Source organism: Chiloscyllium plagiosum, chromosome 5 (genome assembly GCF_004010195.1).
Source record: "Chiloscyllium plagiosum isolate BGI_BamShark_2017 chromosome 5, ASM401019v2, whole genome shotgun sequence".
Classification (NCBI taxonomy): domain Eukaryota; kingdom Metazoa; phylum Chordata; class Chondrichthyes; order Orectolobiformes; family Hemiscylliidae; genus Chiloscyllium; species Chiloscyllium plagiosum.
Genome location: NC_057714.1, coordinates 43,595,862 through 43,616,181, shown reverse-complemented (window position 1 = coordinate 43,616,181; position 20,320 = coordinate 43,595,862). Strand labels below are relative to the sequence as shown.

The following is a 20,320-nucleotide window of genomic DNA, read 5'->3' as shown; positions in this document are numbered from 1 at the left end:
CTATTATAGGAAAGATGTGGATGCTTTGGAGAGGGTTTAGAGGAGGTTTACCAGGATGCTGCCTGGACTGGGGGGCTTATCTTATGAAGGGAGGTTGACTGAGCTCGGACTTCTTTCATTGGAGAAAAGGTGGAGGAGAGGAGACCTACTTGAGGTATACAAAATAATGAGAGGCATAGATAGAGTCCTTAGCCAGAGACTATTTTCCAGGGCAGAAATGACTAACATGAGGGGTCATAGTTTTAAGCTGGTTGGAGGAAAGTATAGAGGGGATGTCAGAGGCGGGTTCTTTACACAGAGAGTTGTGAGAGCATGGAATGCGTTGCCAGCAGCAGTTGTGGAAGCAAGGTCATTGGGGACATTTAAGAGACTGCTGGACATACATATGGTCACAGAAATTTGAGGGTGCATACATGAGGATCAGTGGTCGGCACAACATCGTGGATTGAAGGGCCTGTTCTGTGCTGTACTATTCTATGTTCTATGTTCTATGTTCTATTATTTTCATGTCACATAGAGTCATAGAGTCATACTGCATGGAAACAGACCCTTCAGTCCAACCAGTCCATGTCCAACATAATCCCAAACTAAACTAGTCCCACCTGCCTGCTCCTGGCCCATACGCCTCCAAACTTTTCCTATTCATATATCCATCCAAATGCCTTTTAAACATCCACCACTTTCACAGGAAGTTCATTCCATGTGAACTACCCTCTGTAAAAAAAATTCTCATATCTTTTTTGAAATCTCTCTCCTCTCACCTTAAAAATTTGCCCCCTAATCTTGACATCGCCCATCCGCAGGAAAAGGCAACTACGATTAGCTGTGTCTGTACCTCTCATTATTTTATGAATTTCTATCGGATCGTGTCTTAACTTCCTGCGCTCCAGTGAACAAAGTCCCAGCCTGTCTTTATAACTCAAACCTTTCACACCCAGCAACATTCTGATCATTCTCTTCTGAATCCTCTACAACTTGATCATGTTCTTCATCTAACTGGGTGACCAGAACTGGACACAATATTCCAGAAGGCCTCACTAATGTTCTGTACAACCTCAATGTAATTTCCCACTTCTATAATTAAAGGACTGAGCAATGAAGGCAAGCATACCAAACACCTTTTTAAACACACTCTCCATATGTGATGCAAACCTCAACAAATTATGTACCTCCAACTTCAGGTCAGTCTGTTCAAGACACTACCCAAGGCCCTACAATTAATTGTATAAGCCCTGACCTTGTCTGTTGTACCAAAATGCAATACCTCACATTTATCCAGATTGAACTCCATCTGCCATTTTTCAACCCATTGACCCATTTCATCAAGACCCATTTGTAATCTTAGATAAACTTCTTCACTGTCTAATGTGCCATCAATTTTGGTGAAATCTGCAAACTTACTAACCATGGCTTCTATATTCTCATCCAAATCAATTATATAAATGACAAACAAAAGAGGACCCTAAACCAATCCATGAGGCCCCCAGTCTCAAACGCAACCCTCCACCATTACTTTGTTTCCTGCTGTTAAGCCAATTATGTATCCAATTAGCTAGGTCTTCATGGATCCCACATAACCTAACTTTACTAGTTAGTCTACCATGCCAAAGGCTTAACTGAAATCCAAATAAACAACATCTAATGCACTGCCATCAATCTTTGGTAACTTCCTTAACAGACTCAATCAAATTTGTGAGACATGATTTTCCTTACACAAAACCATGCTGACTATCCCTAATTAATTTTGCTTCTAAATGTCCATACATTAATAATCACCTCCAAAAATATACCCACAACCAAAGTCAAACTCACAGGTCCATAGTCCCCTGGTTTCTCCTTACAATCTTTCCTCAACAAAAGGTACAACATTAGCCACCCTCCAGTCATCAGGCACTTCACCCATAATTATGTCGCTGAGTACAGGAATAGAAAGGTAATGATGATGAATCTAACTTGAAAAGATGGTGCACAAGGTACAGCTAAAAATTCTGAGGACACTGGGACTAGCTTTGGGCGAATGACAGCTGCACAAACTGGACATATTGCACTTAAAGTTAAGATTGAGTTTCTTGCACAGTGTTTTGTTAGTGCTGTTGGAGAGGATTGAAACTAAATCAGCAGGGATGTGGCAACTACGACAGAATATCACAGAGTAACGCTGAGGTATACAAAATACTCAGAGGCAAATAGCAGTAGAACATAATAAGTTAATAGCTGAAGTCAGAGTAAGAGAGAAACGAAGTCTTTCCAAAATCAGGGTTACATTGTAATAATGTCAACTTAGAGAGTATAGTAAATAAGATTGGTGCATTGCAGGTGCAAATTGCCATGTGAAATGATGTTGTTGTGGCAGACATCTACAGGAAGGCAGGGCAGGATTGGGTATTATATAGACTTGCAAAGTGTGGCGCTGGAAAAGCACAGCAGGTAAGGCAGCATCCGAGGTACAGGAGAGGCAACGTTTTAGGCATAAGCCCTTCACCAGGAAGTGGGCTGAGAAATAAATGGAAGGGTGGGGAGGCTGGAGCAGATGAGTGAGAAGGAAGATGAACAGTTAGACAGATCAAAAGGACTGTGCCATGTTGGAGGGTTGGATCTGGGATGAGGTGGGAGAGGGGAGATTTGGAAACTGATGAAGTTGATGTTGATGCTGTGTGGTTGAAGTATCCCCGAGGTGGAAGATGAGACGTTCTTCCTCCAGTTGATGAGTAGCTTTGATTTGGCGGTGGAGGCAGCCTAGAACTTATCCTTGGGGGAGTAGGAGGGAGAATGGAAGTGGTTGGCCACAGGGTGGTGGGGTTGTTTGGTGCGTGTGTCCCAGAGATGTTCCCTGGTTTGGCGTCCTGTCTCCCTGATATAGAGAAGACCACATCAAGAGCAACAGATGTTGAGGAAAATCTCTGATGGATGTGAAAATATTATTTCGGGCCTTGGAGGGAGGTGAGGGGGAATGTACTGGGTGTTAAATGTGGGTTGATGGGGGGCATGGACCTAACGAGGGAGTTGTGGAGGGAATGGTCTCTGTGGATTGCAGATAGGGTTGGGGAGGGAATTATATCTTTGCTGGTGGGATCTGGAAGTGGCGGAGGATGATGTGGTGCATCCAGAGATTAGTGGGGTGGAAGGTGAGGACTGGGGGCTTCTATCCTTGTTGTGGTTGGAGGGATAGGTTTGAGGCTGGAAGTGCAGGAAGTGGAGGAGTTGCACTGGAGGGCAGTGTTGATCATGTGGGAGAGGAAATTGTGATCCTTGAACACGGAGGCCGTCTGGGATGTCCTGGAGTGGAATTGTCCCTCCTGGGAGCAGATATGACAGAGGTTGAGGAATTGGGAGTAAGGGATTGTGTTTTTACAGGAAGCAGGTGGGATGAGGTGTGCTTCAGATAGCTGCGGGAGTCGATGGGTTTGATGTCTATATTATGTCGGTCACCGGAGACAGAGACGGAAAGGTCCAGGAAGGTGAGGGAGGTGTCAGAAATGGTCCATGTGGATTTAAGGTCAGGATGGAAGGTGTTGGTGAAGTTGATGAACTGTTCAACTCCCTTATGGGAGCATGAGATGGCACCGATATGGTCATTGATGTAGCAGAGGAAAAGTAGGGAATGGTGTTGTTGTAACTGCTGATGATGATCTGTTCCACATTTTCTATGAAGAGGGTGCTCCTGGCTACCCCTCTGGTCTGATGGAAGTGGGAGGATTTGAAGGAGAAGTTGTGGAGGGTGAGGACCAGTTCCACCAACCAATGAGAGTGTGGGTGGAGGGAGACTGGTTGGGTTGGCAGGAGAGGAAGAAATGGAAGGCTTGTAGGCCTTGGTCATGGGGTGTTGGGAAAAGATAGGACAAAGAAAAGGGGGAGGGATTTTGAAACAAAAGACAGAGTTAAGATAAGGGAGAAATTTCAGGATGGCAACCTATTGCGAGTGCAGTACCACAGTGATCTTTGCTGCAGCCATTATTATTTACAATATATATCAATAAATTGGATGAAGGAAATGAATGTAGTTTGGCCAGATTTGCAGATGACAAAAACAGATGGGATGGTGAGGAGTGTGAATGACATGACCATCTAATGATGGGTCACTGAACTCAAAATTTGAACTCATCTTTTCTCTTTACAGAAGCTGCCAGACTTGCTGAGTTTCTTCAACACACTCTGTTTTTGTTTCAGTGTTCCAGCATCTGCAGATCTGTATGTTTATTAAAGCCTATGATTGGGCCTCTGATTGCTAGGGTCTAACCTAAGTTGGATGCTAAGTCTGCCGTCTGACCATGAATTTGTTGATTCTCTGAAATAAGGATCTGTGGGACTATGACAGCTTACCTCAATGTAATATAATAATAAAACAATGCAAAGCACTTTACTGCAGTGCAAGGGAGTTAAATTATACACCCAACTGCAGAAGGAAGCATAATGGCAGATATCCTTGCACCGCAGTTTTCTGGCCTTTTCAGAGGTCAGAAGGTCTTTGATTGTGACACCACATGCATTTCCTATGGAGGTTAGAGATAACATTGTGAGATCTATAGGAAACTTGAATTAACCCCTTCCCATAATTTTTGTGCACATGTTAGTTTTGGAAGCCCTACAAAAAAAACTCACTCATCACTGAATATTCATATCCACTGGGTCAAGCCTGATAAGGAATTGAGCTTATCCTAACATGTGTTGGCGTGTAGTTTTTAATTATTATCTGGGAATTTGAATTTTGAAGTAGTGGAAAATAGATTATAGTTTTCAGCTATATGGAGGTGACTTCTTTCTAAGATGTCAGCAAGTTAATTTTCAACAGTGAAATCAAACGTTTTCTTCCAAGAAAGCCTCAGCTGTGTCAAATGGCCAGCAAGATATCTGGTGAATTAATTTATAAAATGTTTTCAAGGTAAAACCTAAATGGCTACAGAAAAACAAATGGTCAGAAGACAATCACATTTCGTTTCAGAAAAAATAATTTCATATCAGGAAGGAGTTGGAGTTTGCAGAGTCTTCCGGCTTGAAAGAAGTCTTTTATTTTCATAATTCAAGAAAAAGGCTGGACCTTTTCTTGAGGTTCAATGGATAGTCAGTGACAGTCAGTGACAGTGATAGTCAGTGACAGTCAGTGATAGTCAGTGACAGTCAGTGACAGTCAGTGACAGTGATAGTGACAGTCAGTGACAGTCAGTGACAGTGATAGTCAGTGACAGTCAGTGATAGTCAGTGACAGTGATAGTCAGTGACAGTCAGTGATCGTCAGTGACAGTCAGTGATAGTCAGTGACAGTCATTGATAGTCAGTGACTGTCAGTGACAGTCAGTGACAGTGATCGTCAGTGACAGTCAGTGACAGTCATTGATAGTCAGTGACTGTCAGTGACAGTCAGTGACAGTCAGTGATAGTCAGTGATAGTGACAGTCAGTAACAGTGAGTGATGGTCAGTGACAGTCAGCGATAGTGACAGTCAGTAACAGTCAGTGATAGTCAGTGACAGTCAGTGATAGTCAGTGACAGTCAGTGATAGTGATAGTCAGTGATAGTGACAGTCAGTAACAGTCAGTGATAGTCAGTGATAGTGATAGTCAGTGATAGTGACAGTCAGTGACAGTCAGTGATAGTAATAGTCAGTGATAGTGACAGTCAGTGACAGTGAGTGATAGTCAGTGACAGTCAGTGATAGTGACAGTCAGTGACAGTGAGTGATAGTCAGTGACAGTCAGTGACAGTCAATAATAGTCAGTGACAGTCAGTGATAGTGATAGTTTTGTAGTTTTATATTTCTGGGAGAAATAGCAATGGAGATACTCAGTTTGGAATCTGATTTCTACAGTATTACGATCATAACAGTGTGAAATATTTTGAAAACCTTAAATGTCATTTTCTGTTGCAATATTTCAACTTAGATATTTTTTGATAATTGTACTCAGCATTGCATGTTTTTCCTGAGTAGATTAATTGCCCATTACATTGGCCAACACTGTTTATGTATTGAGATGCACTGATTTTCTTCCAGTCCCATAATGCATTCAAAACAGCATAAAACTTATACTCGGACACACAGCTGTAGTGAATGAAAGTGTTATTTAAATATTCAGATATCTTTATCTTTGAAAACAATGCCCTGATATTGAAAGTTAGAGTCATATAACCACTTGCTCCACTTTATTGGTTGAAAAGCTGTTTGCTCGAACTGGAAAATGCATCAGAGCCAACTTTGAAAAAAAATCTGATTTTTCATTTCAATGGACTTCATTGATTACAAATGCCAGGGTTTCTCAGATTGATGGGAGTAATTTGAATGTATCGCTGAGTTTCAAAACCCATTTGCCTCAGCAAGGGGCTGATTTCACCGCTTCACTGACAGCCTAAAAGGTTATTAAAGTGTCCCACTGCATTTTGTCATTATGTAAATGACTTGGATGTGAATAAAGGAGATGGGGTTAGTGAGTTTACAGGTTACACCAAAATAGGTGGTGTAGTCATCAGTGAAGAAGATTATCTCAGAGTACAATGGGACCTTGATCAGATGGGCCAATGGGTTGAGAAGTGGCAAATGGAGGTTTAATTTAAATAAATATGAGATATTGCATTTTGGTAAGGCAAACTAGGACAGGACTTATACAGTTAATGGTAGGGCCCTGGAGAGGGTTGCCAGACAAAAAAACTGAGAGGTGTAGGTGCATAGTTCCTTAAAAGTGGAGTTGCAGGTAATGAAGACAGCATTTGACACCCTTAGCTTCAATGCTCAGAACATTATTAACAATAAGACTTGGCATAGCATGTCGCAGCTCTACAGGGTATCGTGAGGTCACTTATAAAATATTGCATACAATTCTGATCACCCTTCTATAAAAAGGATGTTACAAAACTTGAGAGGGTGCAAAAAAGATTTACTAGGATGTTGCTGGCTCTGGAGGGTTTGAATTATAGGGAGAGATTGAATAAGCTGTGGCTTTTTTTCCCTGGAACATCAGAAACTGATGAGTGACCTTATTGAGGTTTATTAACTCATGAGGGGCAAGGATAGGTTGAATAGCCAAGATCTTTTTCTTAGGGTGTGGGAGTCCAAAACTAAAGCACCTAGGTTTAAGATGAGAGGGGAATAATTCAAAAAGGACCCAAGGGGTAACTTTATCACAGAGGGTTATGCATGTATGGAATGAGTTGCCACAGGAAGTGGTGGAGGCTGGTAAAATTACAGCATTTAAAAGGCATCTAAATGAGTATATGAATAGGAAGCATTTGGAGGGATATGGGCCAAATGCTGCCAAATAGGACTACATCAGATTGGGATTTCTGGACAAGTTGGACCGAAGGTTTGTTTCCGTTCTGCATGACTCTATGACTCAAATATCAATCCTGCATAAATTAAACTAATCAATGTTTATTTGATTTTACAACTAATTAGCCACTTGAGAAGAAAACCTAACCACTACCTTTGCACATCTCCCAGAGACAAAAACATTGTTGGAACAGGTTTAAAGGTGGGCTTAGATTGTGGACATGGAGAATGGGCTCAATTTGCATCCTACAAGTGCAAAAATCAAATCAGGATCCTGGATTCCTGAACAATACTGGTCCAGTTATGATGGTGAGATTACTCTTCATGGTGTTGATACACCTATGAGATATATTCTGGTTATCAGGATATAAACATTCCTGGCAGGAACTAACAGCTTGCAGTCCCAGAATTACATGCTTGGATACTTACTGTAACTTAGTGAAATACTAATAAGGATTGGTGGCAGGAATCCACTCGAGGTACCTCAGTTGGCTCAATAGCACATGACCACAATATAAACCATGCTAACAGGAAGGTGGCTTTAGCCATATTTTCCATTGTATTTAACTTCCATGATATGATGTAGCCCTCGCTAGCCATCTGCCAGTCAGCCTGACATCATTGACACTAGTTTCAAGCAGAAGTAAGATTTGATATGTTCTAACCAGGCTTGCTGATAAGTTAAAGAACACTGTCCTATTTTGTAAGTCCCTAATATTCCAAAGGGCGAGTTTTCAAAATCAGGGTAGTGTTTTGCTTGGGAAATTCAGATATCAACATGTTTTTGTTTTTGAAGGGAACCTATCCTGAAGTGATTAGCAGATGTGGCACCAGGCAAGGAGCATTCCAATGCAGGTGTACGTCCAGGTTGGAAGCAGGTAACTCAGAATGGGAACACGAGCAGGTGTTGGATTTGAAACATACCAACACTTGATCAGTGAGGGGTGATGTGGTATTTGACTGGGAGAGGGGTTAAGGGGGTGGGGAAGTTGGAGACTGTTCCCAGGGAAGAGGTTTAGCTTGGGTGGGATAGGAGGTGGGGTGTGTGGTTACTAGGGGGAAGCATTCTTCCTCATCCTATCCCACATGGAGTGTTTTTATAGCGCTTACCTCATGTAGGAAAAATGTCTACAAAGAAGATAAAAATTAAAATGCTACAGACAAAGAAAACAGTTTTTTTCTTATAAATTGTCACATGAAAGCACTTTAAGTAAAAATATTATTTTGGTAGCATCAATATGGGTGGAGTGGAATAAGAGTTTGATGAATGAATTGAAATAATCGAAATTTGAAGCCATTCTTGGAAATGTGTGTTCAGTGAAGATGTAAAATTTTCTATAGGATCTCAAAAATATTTTCCCAAGAGTTTATTTTCAAAAGCAGGGAATATTCAAATTTTGCCTTAACAAACTTCCATTCAGCATGAGAATAAATACAAAATCACATTTGATTCTCCTACTGGGGAGTTGGCAGGTCTCAGTTGTGCAATTTTGTATTTCAAGTATTCACGCACTATTTAAAACTGTTTTGATAAGCAGGAACTCACACCCTTCCTGTCACATTTCTTTTTCCTAACTTGCTTTAGAGCTACCCAATGCATAACAGGAAAAAATACTTCCACGTAAACTTACTGTTGGCTCCTTGGCAGTACAGCGCACATTCATGCATAGTGCGAAAGTTGTTTCCATTCCCCCCACAGCCACTATATTTGAAATAGTCACAAGTCTTAAGAATTATGTTGTAAAAATATCGACGGATTGAGGCCTTACAGGGCCCTTTGATTGGTATCAGCAGGCAGACTTCTTGATTGACTAGAAAAATAGAAATTGGTGCAAGTAACTTCTGTGAAACGCCTTAATACGTGAACTAGTAAACAAATATATTGGTGTCTAGAAACATGAAATGATGTAAATCCAAACCCATTAGATTCCACTAATGTTTCCTGGAAAATTGAAGATTCCAATGGACAATTCCACTTCATCTGGAGACCTCCAAAGTCATAAATTAAAAGTTGATTAAGAACTGAGTCTAAATCCTGGGTAAATATATGTTAACACCCCAAGTTGCCACACATCCCTAACCTACACCTTCCCTGATCCCTTGCACAGCAGGACCCCTGACAACCACTCCCACCACTCCCCTGGACAGACATCATTTAAATAGCAAACGTATCTCCAGAATACAAAAGTTGTGGCTGTCCTTTGCTCATACAACATCAAGTGTGCTATTACTGCATCAGCTGCCTGAGCTGGGAAGGAGAAAATCAGCTGGGTTCCTGCTTCTGATCACCACCAGTGACTTCAGAGGCACAGTGCACATGTGGAGGCTTTGGGACATAAATAGGATGAATTTCTTGTGGTGCTGCTCTTCACCATTGTTAAATCACTTGTCAACATGCTAAAGAAAAATAGTTACTCAGATGAAGTACTAGCAGGGCACTGACATTTTTGAAAACAGTCCTGCAGTTGTCCATATTCTCAGAGCAAAACAAGGAAACATTGTGAAAATAAACTGCAGATGGAAAATATTGTGGAATGGATAGAACATCTGCTAATTAACTACACATTGACCTTAAGGCGCAGGATGCAAGGACTGTTTCTTTGTATAACCTCATGAACGTCACAGACTTGTGAAAGTGGCTGAAAATTATGACCCAAAAATAAAGGCCTGAAAAGTAAGGGTGAGGCTACATGGTGAAATGATACTCATCCCAAGAGGTGAAGTGAAGCTAAGAGTCCAATATAAAAGGAGGAAAGAAGATCTGGGGTTCCAGAAAGAAGATAATAAGTTTAATCCATACAACTCAGTTGAATCAAGTCTAAAGCTTGGACTAATAACCCTCAACAAGCTACTTCAAAAGGCCATCCTCCAATGGCTTCTGACTGCTTCAAAACATGTACAAATAATATCTTTTATTTAGCGGAGAAACCATCCAGATGTGAAAAACATGCAAAGAAAGCAGATGGACAATTGTTTCCATGCTGTATGGAGTTGCACTCCCTGTGAAAAAATGTTGAGAATGCTAAGACAGAATGAGAAATCTTTAAGATCCAATGTGAAGCAACACCTTAACATGTTCTGAAAGTCATCAACCCAGCAGAGACATAGAATCAGAAAGATAAGTATCTTACTCAAAACAAGCAAACTGCACAACAAGATGCAAATCTCCAGGGGCTACAGGAGGTCATGATAAAAGCAAAAAGGACATACCTGTTTTGTGAAGAGAGCAGTGGACATTCAGGGATAAAGTGATAGTCTAAGATAGCAGAATGGAAATAGAATCATTATCCCTTAGGAGATTAGAAAAGAGATGCTGAAGCACATCTATGCCCTAAAGGAAATAAGTTCTGTCAGAGGAAAGCAAGATGAGTGCTCAATGGGCCAAATATGAGCTATGAGATTAAGACCACATGAACCACTGCAGTGCTTGTTACAAATACCAAACTAATCAAGCTAAAGATTTGCTTATAACACATGACATCCAAGAGAGATCAACAATGACGCTCAGAACGGATCTCATCATTCTCATGAGGACTGATTTTGTTGTTACCATCACCTTCAAAAGTATCAAGAGTGTAGTTGCTTAAGAAAGAAATTAGGAGGGCAAAGAGGGGCAACAAAATATCTTTAGAAGCTAGGATTAGGAAAAAATACCCAAAGTATTGTACAAGTATATTCAGACTAAGAGAGTTACCAGGGAAAGAGAGAGGTCTGTTAGAGACCAAAGGGCAAATCTTTCCATGGAGCCAGGTGATGTGGGTGAGGTCTTATTTCTCATCTGTACTTCCAAAAGGAGAAAGACATGGTGGCTGGAGACTTCAGGGGATGGTGGTGCTCTGGAGCATGTCAAGATTAATAAGGAAGAGGTATTACATATTTCAGCGGGCATAAAGGTGCATAAATCCTCAGGGCCTGATAAGATGTAACCCAGGTTGCTATGGAAGACAAGGGAGGAGATTACTGGGGCGTGGCAGAGATATTTAATATTTTGCTGGCTGCAGGTAAAGTGCCAGATGCTGGAAGACAACTAATGTGATTCCTTTGTTCAAGAAGGGATAGGCCAGATAATTACAGACTTGTTAGTCTGACACCAGTGGTAGGGAGATTATTGAAAAAAATTCCAAGGGACAGGATTAATCAACACTTGGAAAGGTGGTAATAGATCAGGAATAGTCAGCACAGATTTGTTGAATTGAGATCCCATTTGACTAATTTAAGTAAGTGTTTTGAAAAGGTGACTAAATATATCGCTGAGGGTAGTGTAGTTGATACAGATTACATGCAGTTCAATTAGGCCTTTGACAAGGTCCCGCATGGAAGGTTGTCCAAAAGGTAAGAATCTATGGGATCTAAAGCAAGTTCACAAACTGTATCTAAAATTGACTTGTAAGTAGGATGCAAAAGGTAATGGCGGAGGTTTGTTTTTATGATAGAGAGCCTTTGACCAGCAGTATACCACAGAGATCGGTATTAGCACTCTTGCTGTTTGTTATGTACATTAATTATTTGAAAGTGAATATAGAAGGTATAATTAGCAAATTTGCAGATGGCACAAAAATTGATGCTGTTGATTATGAGGAGGATGGTCTCAGGCTGCAATGTGACATTGATCAGCTAGCAAATTGGGCAGGGCAATGGCAGATGGAATTTAATCCTGATGTGTGTGAGGTGGTTTATTTTGGGCGGTCTCATTAGGAATGGTAGACAGAATGAATGGTAGGTTTCTAGGGAGTACTGAGAAACAAAGGGACCACGGTCTACAAGTATCTGAAGGTGCCAGCACAAGTAAACAGAGTGGTGGAGAAGACATAAGGGATACTTGCCTTCATTAGCTGGAGCATAGATATTAGAAGCAGGAACGTCTTGTTACAACTTTATAAAACATTGGTTAGGCCACAGATGGAATACTGTGTATAGTGCTGGTTGCTGCACTATTGCAAGGACATAACTGCTTCAGAAAGGGTGTAGAGGAAATTAACTAGGATATTGCCTGGGATGAAAAGTCTGTGTTATGAGGAGAGACTGGATTGGTTGATTTTGGTTTCCTTGGAACACAGCAGGCTAATGGGTGATCTGATTGAAATGTACAAAATTATAAGAGGTGTAGACAAGGTAGGTTGTGAGAATCTTTTCCCCATGACAGACATGTATAAAACACTGGGCACATGTTTAAGGTGAGGAGTAAGTGGTTTATAGGAGATTTGAGTATTTCATTTTTAGTCAGAGGGTGGTAGAGATATGAAATGCGTTGCCTGAGAGGTTGGTGGAGGCAGATATACTCCAATATTTAAGAAGTATCTAGATGAGCACTTAAAATGTCAGGGCATAGTAAGCTATGGATCAAGCGCAGGTAAATGAGATTCGTATCATTTGGTGTTTGTTGGTCAGCATAGACATGATTGGCCAAAGGGCCTGGTTCTATGCTGTATATCTCTACAACCACTCACCTGACTACTGCTGAGATTAAAAATCTGTTGCTGGAAAAGCGCAGCAGGTCAGGCAGCATCAAAGGAGAAGGAGATGCTGAGATTGTCAAATGCCTGATACCTCATTTAGTTACTAGAATATTCCAAAAATTGTGATATGAGGCAATGGCCTCAATCTGTGGAAAGAATGCAGTGCTTTATGAAGAGTTGGAGAATCTACATCCGTAGATCAATTCAACACCATTTCCAATCAACTGGAAATGCTGATACAGAATGAAAATCACCAAAAAATCATGACTAAATTGAACAAAACTTATACAAGGCCTTATGTAAAAAAATACATTTCCTGAAACCATTCAACCCAAACACTGATGTGACACTGGTGTCAAACCACTTTTCCCTCAGGAGAAAGTTATTAAAGGCAGTAGGAATAGTAGGTGTAAGTGACAAAATCCAGGTGAAGTAACAGAAAGCTGAATTTCACTTTGATAAAACTGTGCAGTGGAGAGCAAGTCATTGTGCAAACATTCATTACTCTCAACTTAGTTCACGTGGCAAAACTTGGGACCTATTTTCAATAACTAATTGTATGCAGTGAACATGAACAACCAGGTGTATTAATGCACTCATCGGCCTCCACACACAACAAAATCTGTGGCTTCACTACAGAAAGCTGTAATCTCACCACTGGCACAGAGTACAGAACTGCCATCAATTCCAGCAATCCACCATTCCCAAGCAATGGAAACGGATCAGCAAAAACTACTGGAGCAATGGGACGTGCCATGTGAGCAACACTCCGCAAAGAAGGAACATTACCCTCGAATGACCAGATATCAGATGTCTACTTTTAAGAGACCTGTACATTTTACTAGCAACAAGTGCAATGCATGTGCTGGAAATGATGAAACTAACTGGAGTTCAGACTTTTTAGTTAATGAAAGATAATTTTCATTTTGACCATTGGTTAAATTGTATAACTTGTGTCTACAAGTTATATCACATGCATTGTTACTATTATAGCCAATCAATTGAGTGGGACATTTTATTGAGCAATATTCAATAAGCAAACACAATGATACTTATTCCAATATTAAGTTTAGTTAAACATCCAATTAAATACCCTGGGATAGTCTGTGCATGATAACTGCAGGTCACAGAACTTGGAGCAGACCAGGAATATTCCACCTCTTAGTAGCTAGAAGGATAAAACCTGTGACTAGAGTTAATGAAGCTAATGGAGTCTTGGAAATCTTCAATTGTAGGAAGTCCTGACTCCCATGTGAATGTCACAATGCAAGTGTGTTTATTGTGTTCAGAAACTAGCTGAAGAAACATTATTGGGTAAAATAAATAATTAGAAAGCCTACTGAGACAGAATGACTGGAGCATGATTCAGAAATAGCTTTTTCCACTGAAGTTTGAAGGGGAGTTTGTATTAGAAAGTTATTTAACAAAATATTTTAAAAGTTTAAAAAGTCTTAAAAGGTATTAGAAAAAGACACATGACACGTTATGGTCTACTATAATCACAAAACTGATAGTGAATGGAATAATTTCCCTACTTATAATGCTATAAAGGAACAACACATTATTCCAGTTCTATAGTGTTTAATAAAGAAAATAAAGCTGCATTACTAAAAACAATTTGAACTTAGTCTTGCACAACAGGAAATCTATAGGTCATAAGGAAGCCTGCTAGACCATTGGTCAAAACACAATTAAGGCTGAAACTTTATTGCTGGAACAGCACAGCAGGTCAGGCAGCATCTAGGGAACAGAAGATTCGACGTTTCGGGCACATGCCCTTCTTCAGGAATGGCATGAAGAAGGGCATGTGCCCGAAACGTCGAATCTTCTGTTCCCTAGATGCTGCCTGACCTGCTGTGCTGTTCCAGCAATAAAGTTTCAGCTTTGATCTCCAGTGTCTGCAGACCTCACTTTCTCCTCAAAACACAATTAAATCTACATGGATCATTTTGCAAGGATCTGTACCTCCACTTAGAGGCCAATTCCCTTATACATTTGTTACTGATAGGCTCATTAGTGAACCTAGCCACAGTATTTTTTTTCTCTTTTGTCCATGGGCATGAGAGTCACTGGTTAAGGTATTTGTTGTCCATCCCTAATTTGCCAGTGGGCATGTAATAGGCAATCATATTGCTGTGGGTCTAGAGTCACATGTAGGCCAGACCAGGTAAGGATGATAGATTTCTCTCTGCAAAAGACATTAGTGAACCAGATTTTGTTTTCCTTTTGACTACGGTTACATGGATACTTTAAGGTGAGCTTTTTATTCCAGAATTTTATTGAATTCAAATTTCAGCAGCCATCATTTTAGGATTCAAACTCGTGCCCATAACACTCAGTGGGGTTCTGGGATATTAGTCTAGTGACATTACCACTGGTTCCCCTCATAAATCCCTAAATACAGGAGAGACACACACAATCTATGAGTGGAAGAGTAGCAAACAATTAAATGTGACTTTATTTAACCTGGTCCAAGGCCTACATTAACAGCAGAGAGTCTGTGGCACCAGATCAAACGGATTCAAAGGACTAGCTTGAGGGGAGAGGAACAAGATTCATGCTGCTAGTTGGTTGGTTAGAATGTAGGGGTTGAACTCCCTCCAGGGTTCGGAGATAAAAATAACAGTCAGACCAGCAGTGCGAAGGGATGGACTTAGAGGTTAGGAGCTAGAGACAGAGAGATCATGAAGAGTGGTTCATTGCTGGGTGAGTGTGATTGGGTGGATTGGTGACTAACCATTTATCAGTGAGTAGGTGAATGAGCGAATGAAAAACTGAGAGTGTGCGTGAACAGGTTGGTGAAACTTTGAGTGAGTGTAGATCAGTGAGTGAATGAAAAACAAACTGCTGTGTGTGAGAGCAGATTGTTGAGTGAGTGGTGGTTACCAGCTAATGAATGAATGAATGAATGAGTGAAAGTGAGTAGGTTGGTGATTGAATGAATACATGAGTGACAGGTTTGTGAGACAGTGAGTGAGGTGGGTGAATGAATGAGTGTGGATGAATTGCTAAGTGAGTGAATGAGGGTGGATTGGTGAATAGGCGAGTGAGTATGGCAGAATTTGAGAGTGAGTTGCTGAGCTTGATGGGCCTGTTGTTGAAGCAGAGTTGATGGGTCAATGTACATATATAGAACTCCTCAAACACCTACCCTTCCCCTCCTCACCCTCCTATGCATACAGCAGTCTGGGAGGGCAAGAAATTCCCAGGCTGAAAGGCAACTCCTTTCTGACCCTCATGTCCGTGTGAATTCTGCTGAGTACAAATTCAGAATGTGCCCTACCAAAGAAGTCAGAATGTTGCTGGTATGGAAAGTTTGAGTTATAAAGTTGGTTGGGGCGTAGGAGATTGAGAGGTGACTTTATAGATGTTTATAAAATCATAAGCGATGTATGTAGGGTTTAGTGGCAGTTGTCTTTTCCCGAGACTGATGGATTTCAAGACTGGAAGTCCATTTTTAATGATGGGAGAACAGCGACTTTAAAAAACAAATCGGGGCAATGTCTTTACACAGAGGGTGGTTCTCATGTGGAATGAACTTCCTGAGGAAGTGGTGGATGTTGGCACCTTTACAACATTTATAAGGCATTTGGATCAGTACATAAATAGAAAACGTTTGGAGGGATATGGGCCAGGGCAGGCAGGTGGGACCAATTTAGTTTGGGATTACGTCCAGTATGGACTAGTTAGACTGAAGAGTCTGTTTCCGTGCTGTATGAATCTGACTGAAATCAGGACAAGGTAAACCCGACTTCCTTGCTCAACCCCAGTCCCCACCCTGGTGCTCATGATTTCGAGCCTTGGCTTTGTTTCTCTGCAGTTCAGCTACTTGAATGATAAAGCTCAAGATCCAAAGATGACTTCCCTTGACATCAATCTTGACATTTGACTGACTGTGACATCAAAAGTCCCTCACAAAATTAGAGTCAATGGAAATTAAAGGGAAAATCCTGCTGGTTGATAAGAATGATGATTGTGGTTGCGGGGGGGTCAATTATCTCAGCCCCAAGACGCCACTATAGGAGGTTCCTCTGAGTAGTGCCTTCAGCCTAACCACATTAAGCTGCTTTGTCAATGACCTTCCCTCCACCATAACGTCAGAAATGGGGATATTTGCTGGTGTTTGCACAATATGTTCAGCACCATTCATGACTGTTTAGATTCAGAAGCAGTCTGTCCCTACACAGCAAGCCCTGGTCAAGCCAGTAACTTATGAGCTATTGATGGGGGGAGTAGTGACTCGATTAAGTTACAAATAATTAACAGGAACTCTCCTCTAAAGTGTGAACAATCTATTGGCTGAAAATTACAGAGTTGTGCTGATGTGACTCTATAACATTGACTAAGCTAGTCGAAGTATCTTGTCATTGAGAACTGAAGTAGATATAATGTCCCACCTGCTTGCAGATTATAAATAAGCTCTCACAGGAAGGGAGCACAGTGAATATATTACTGTACAAGTAATATTGAGTCATTGTTTAAAGTTCATGAGCAAAAATTCAAGTTTCACATACAGCAAAATGGAAGAATTTAATTTCAATTAACTAATTCAATCTGGGATAAAAGGAAGTGTAATTACAGGTAGTATGAAACTCTCAGATTGTATTCACAAATACCATTTCAGAAAGGAAATCTGCTGTCCTTACCTGGTGGTGACCATAGCTGACTTCAGAACTGCAACATGGTAGACTCTTAACAGCTGACATAACCTATCAAGATACTCATTTGTATCGAACTGCTGCAGAAAATTTAAATTACAATAAAATCGAACAGAACACCTGGCATCATGGTGGCACGGTGGCTCAGTGGTTAGCACTGCTGCCTCACAGCACCAGGGTCCCAGCTTCAATTCCAGCCTTGGGCGACTGTCTGTGTGGAGTTTGCACATTCTCCCCGTGTCTGCGTGGGTTTCCTCTGGGTGCTCCGGTTTCGTCCCACAATCCAAAAACGTGCAGGTTAGGTGAATTGACCATGCTAAATTGCCCATAGTGTTAGGTGCATTAGTCAGAGGGAAATGGGTCTGGATGGGTTATTCTTCAGAGGGTCGGTATGGACTGGTTGGGCCGAAGGGCCTGTTTCCGCACTGTAGTGAATCTAATCTAATTTAATTTATTGGCATCAGAAAGAAGAAAGATAGACATTGCAGTCCAATATCCTCCTTATTAACAGCTGTGTCTTGTGTAAAGGTTTTGAGAGCTTTTCCATAGGCTGCTCTAAAAACCATAGTCACAGTCATTAAATAATACCCTAAAGATATTGTCTTGGACCCCTCCATCATGCAGAATATGTCCTGTCCCACCAGAGGGCAGATTCACAACAGTATGCAATTGGAAGGGATATTTCCTCGGAATCCTCAACTTTAATGACTTTGGATAAGGAATCCTCCTGCTGAATAAGTCTCCTTCAATGAATCAAAACATCTTGATGTTGAACACAACTTGGAAGATACACCAAGGGCAGCTTGGGCATAGAATGTATGGAGATCTCCTGGTTGGAGATTTCACCATCATCACCACAATTAGCTCATTAGCAGCACGACTGACTGATCTAATCATGTTCTGAGGGACGAGACTGGGTGTGCAACTGCTGATAAGTACAATGGCATGACTATAGACTATCTTTAAGATGTGCTGCAGCAATTTGCCATGTCCTGAAGAAGGGTTACACCCAAAACGTTGACTTCTCCACCTCCTGATGCTGCCTGGCCTGCTATGTTCTTCCAGCCTCCTGCCTGTCTGTTATGATTCTTTCAACGGCACCCTACATTAACAGGACAAGGGCAAAGGTGTATGGGAACATCACCATACACCTCAAAGCCACTGGGAACTATACTGCTATTCCTTCACTGTCCGTGGGTCAGAATCCTGATTTCCCTTCCTAACAGTACTGCACAGACACATAAACAAAACAAACTGTAGGAGTTCAAGAAAGCAGCTCACCATCACTTCTTCAAGTTTAGTTGGGAGGGCAATAAGTTCAAGCCTATCCAATGATCCCCACGTCCCACAAATGAATCAAAAATAAAAAAAGGATGAGGATAATAACTGGCGTCAAGAGGGCAGAAAATGTTCTCCATCCCTAAAATGCCCAATCTTGGAACGATTAAAAAGACTATGCCACAGTTTTGTGTATTTTTCTTTTCTGCTGATTTACCAACAAGGCTAAAAGTAAATACCTAATCCTCTAGCTGCAGCTCTTTGTTGTTACTACAGGAAGTAGCGATAAACCTGATTATCCAACTAAAATCCAATACCAATCTTTGATTCTTAAAAGCTTGGCTTTTCCTTTTAAAAGGCATGTTCTAATGCTGTTTCTCTAGCCCAACAAATGCTGGTAATCATTGCTATTTAAAACGAATGAAACTAAACTCCATTTTTCATACTTGGATACGGTGAAAGATTTGTTCTCTGTGCCACGTTGAATTGTGAAGCCAGCAGCAGCAAAATGCTGCAGGTCATGGTGAAAAGCTGCAACTCCATGATTTGGACACAGCGAATGAGTTACTGTTGATTTCACTGTAGGATCCTCTCTGTATCTTGTCACTTTAGTCTGCGCTGGTGCAGTGGAATCAAGTGACTCTTCACTCCCTGACTGGAAATCCCAACCTGTTACATTTATAAAGCAGGTGTTCCAGCCATGCATTCAGTCTGGCTCCAGAAAGCTCCAGTGTGATTCCAAGTGGAAAACCAAAGATATTAACTTCGTCATCATTTTCTCAATCCAGAAGTGCAATCAATGGTGCATATAACTTGTCTATCAGCCTTGATACAGGTTTCTATCGCTCTGTTAGAATAGTTTCCATTACTTTAACAAAATAGATTTTTTTATTCTTTAGTGTAATCTATGTTATGCATGGCTGTGTTATTCAATTGAGAGTTTATGCATTTTTTGAATGAATCTGCTGTGTACCTTAGCAGTGACACAACTCATATTTTTTGCTCACATGTGGGAAAAGGTAGTTGCATAGTTTGTTAAAAAGCTGTAGAAAATGCATTCCTGTGTTTGTATTGGATTAGAATTAGACTTAGATTTCTAAAATAAAGACTTCTACCACAAAAGGGAAAGTTCTCATGAGTGTTGATTGTTTAAAACTTGATTTCAGGAATGTCTTTTAGCTGAAAGAAATTGATAGGTTTAAACACAAGGTGCGGAAACTAGCTTCAGAAGAAACAGTGGTTCAAAATGAGGCTTATTGAATCAACCTCTTGTTCTACTTAAATGATACTAAGTTCCATTCCAGTCTGTGGAATGGAATAATAAGTCACATACAGTGAGTGGAGGAATGAACTCATGGTCAGAAACAGATTTGCACCCTAGTGACACTGAGGAGCTGATTGTGTTAATGGCAGCAAATTTCACATAAGCAGCAACATGGGCATTTAGGAGCACTGGAAATAGGAGTAAGAGGAGGCCACATGGCCCCTCAAGCCTTCTCTGCCTTTCAACTAGACATGGCTGATCTATATCTATACCATTCTACTGCACTCTCCCAATATCCCTTAACATCTTTAATATCACAAAATCTCTCAATATGATGAACGTCTAAGCTTCAAATAAAGAATTTCAAAGATTTATCACTTTGAGTGATGAAATTTCTCCTAATCTCAGT

At 40.8% G+C, this 20,320-nt stretch overlaps 1 long non-coding RNA gene across 2 annotated transcripts in view; it reads right to left on the bottom strand.

Moving 5' to 3' along the window:
- Positions 1–20,320, bottom strand: part of LOC122549837 — a 49,219-nt gene that overhangs the window by 6,213 nt on the left and 22,686 nt on the right. Inside the window, exon 2 of one of the 2 annotated variants that reach the window (XR_006311678.1) lies at positions 8,887–9,066. The exons of the other annotated variant lie outside the window; for it this stretch is intronic. This is a non-coding gene — a long non-coding RNA (uncharacterized LOC122549837). The remainder of the gene's footprint in view (positions 1–8,886; positions 9,067–20,320) is intronic. 2 annotated transcript variants of the gene reach the window in all.